We start from the raw sequence: 2,886 nt of genomic DNA, 5'->3' as shown, positions 1-2,886 counted from the left end.
CTCCAAAGTCTTGGATCCCATCAAACTGCCTTGAAATCTTTGCTTTGCTTTGCAAGCATTTACCAAGACAGCGGTAGAAACCTTGCTGCTGTCACCAGATGGAATCACTATCCCTAATAGATTTTAGGCCTGTAAATGCAAATGCTCCCATACCCCCAAAAAGAAAAGAGAGAGAAGTGCTATCCTGAGTTCAAAGCAGGAAAGCATCTTGAACTCACAGGTGAAAACAATGCGCTAATGACAGTGGCAGTATTACTTGCGGCGGCGGAGAAAGAGCCACCATTTACTGCACGGATGCCTACTTGTTACCAGGGGCTGGGCCAAGCATAAGCATATTACAGATTATCTTATTCAACCCCTACAGCTCTGTGAGGTAGGAACCACATTCACCTTTTACAGATGAGGCACCAAAACCTATCCAGTCAGGTAGCTTGCCTAAACCGACAGATCTAACAAGTGGCAACACTTGGATTTGAACTTGCATTAGTCTGACTCCAAAGCCAAGACTCTGAATTGTGATACTCATCTACCTTCATACAAACCCATAAAGATCTGTGCTCCAAAATCTGCAGCAGGCTTTGTAATCATACCTCAACACTATAAAAATGATCCATCTGCAAGGGAACATTTCTTCTTGTTCACCTTGGCTACACAAAAGCATAGAGGATGTCCAGGCTCCAAGAAAACAGTTGGCTTCATGCATGTGTAATGGTTTTTCACCTTCTCACTTGTGCTGTTGCTTGGAGATGAGCTCCCCTGCTTGGCAAGCATCCTGGGAATTGGGCTTCCCCTCATGGGTAGTGTCATAGTTCAGGCTGCTCTAATGTAAACATCCATAGACCTGGCAGTTTAAACAATGCAGTTATTTCTCTCAGTTCTGCAGACTGGGAAGCCCAAGATCAATGTGGTGGCAGACCCACTCTCTGGTGAAGTTCCACCTCCTAGTTTACAGATGGCCATTTCCTCCTGGTGTCGTCACACAACAGAGAGCAGAGAAACAAAGCACGTACTCCGTCTTCTTACACAGGTACTAATTCCATTCACAAGGGCTCTATCTTCATGACTAATTACCTTCCTAAGGCCCCACCTCCTAATACCATCACGTTGGGGGTTAGAATTTCAAAATATGAAGGGGAGGGGACACATTCAGTCCATAGCAGGTGTCACTGCTGCACTTTACCTGGAGTGGTGCATTTTCGATGGAAATAAAAATCATGTCAAGTGTGGACTTCGCTTGTGGTCCAGTAGCTAAGACTCTGCACTTCCAACGGGTGAGGGCAGGGGAGCGGGGGGGGGGGGGGTGCAGCCCTAGGTTCAATTCCTGGTCAGTGAACCACATCCCCATATGCCTCAAGTAAGAGTTGCCATGCTGCAACAAAGGGAAGATCCCTCTCGCTGCAACTAAGACCCAGGGAGCCAAATAAATAAACAAAAATAAATATTAAAATCATGGCCAGTGGGTGGGTGTACCTGGGCTTCCCACACCTGCAGGAGGTGCCAACAACCATCTCTGCTACACGGCGAGGATCTCCATCATCAGCACAGCCACTCTCTCCTATACATCAGCTACTTAATATACAATCAGCACCCACTCTCTTGGGGCTTCCCTGGTGGCTCAGTGGTAAAGAATCTGCCTGCCAATGCAGGAGACACAGGTTCAGTCTCTGAGTCAGGAAGATCCCCTGGAGAAGGAAATGGCAATCATAGGAAATCCCATGGACAGAGGAGCCCGGTGGGCTACAGTCCACGGGGTCGCAAGAGTCGGACACAACTTAGCAACTAAACCACCATCACCAACCCCTCTCTTAGCTTCCAACAACACAGGGATAAGTTGGGTATCACATAATAACAAATGACCCCACAGACATTCTAAAGGAAAGTATACACTGTGTTCCCTACTGAGGTGGCGGCTACGCTGGTAGGACTCTAGTAGCACCTCCTTCTGATCTTCCTACTGAATCATCTCAGTTAACCTAAGGAGTGCCCAAGTCACAATCTAGCAGCAGTGAAATTCTTTGTTTCATGTACATGTGTAAAAATAGCTTTCTGTTAATTTAGTTTGTTCTACTGTATCACAAGGGCTTCCCTGGCGGCTCAGATGGTAAAGAATCTGCCTGCAATGTGGGAGACCTGGGTTCGATCCCTGAGCCGGGAAGATCCCCTGAAGAAGGTAATGACAACCCGCTGCAGTATTTTTGCCTGGAGAATTCTGTGGACAGAGGAGCCTGGAGGGCTATAGTCAATGGGATCACAAAGAGTTAGACACAACTGGGCAACTCAAACACACACACAACACACAACGTATCACACTTTGTCTACTAACATAAAACACTGATGAATAATGATAATGATCTGGTACTAAGAATTTCTAAATAGAGCATGACAAATAGATAGAAATTACCATAGTCTGATTCCTGGTGTAATTTCATAATAAAGTATTGTATGCTTTTAGATTTTAAAAGTAATAGCTATTTCTGAAATTAAATAATATCAAATATAATTTCATGAAACCAATTTATTAATATTATTCAACTTCCCAATTCATTATATACATTTATGCCTTCTGGATATGAGTGTTTCAAGATTTTTCTTATATACGACTGAGTCCTATGTGTATTTTGAAATCATTTTGGAATTTTAGTTGTTAAATAAAATAAAATTAATATTAAAATATTTCTACTTTGCTATCAGATGCTTAATTTTCAGTGTTTTTATGCAACTTAATTTAATAATACAGACAGTTCTCTGAAACTATAAAATAGTACAGTCCCCTAAAATACTTCATCTATGAATAATCATATTACCATAAAGGTCCACTCTTTGATTTAAGCTAGGAAATTAAAAGATTCATACATGATAAGCAGAGTAGTCTAAATATGTCACCAA

The 2,886-nt window shown here is 42.7% G+C and overlaps 1 long non-coding RNA gene across 1 annotated transcript; it reads left to right on the top strand.

The window, feature by feature from the left end:
* The first annotated feature begins 254 nt into the window (after positions 1–254).
* LOC129622524 (uncharacterized) lies at positions 255–2,420 on the top strand. The gene is made up of 3 exons (XR_008700036.1): positions 255–373; positions 876–1,027; positions 2,080–2,420. It is a non-coding gene; the product is annotated as an uncharacterized LOC129622524 (long non-coding RNA).
* The last annotated feature ends 466 nt before the right edge of the window (positions 2,421–2,886 follow it).

The sequence above is a fragment of the Bubalus kerabau genome, chromosome 11 (assembly GCF_029407905.1).
Source record: "Bubalus kerabau isolate K-KA32 ecotype Philippines breed swamp buffalo chromosome 11, PCC_UOA_SB_1v2, whole genome shotgun sequence".
Lineage (NCBI taxonomy): Eukaryota > Metazoa > Chordata > Mammalia > Artiodactyla > Bovidae > Bubalus > Bubalus kerabau.
Note: the sequence above shows the minus strand (reverse complement) of the source record. Positions and strands in the feature narration are given on the sequence as shown.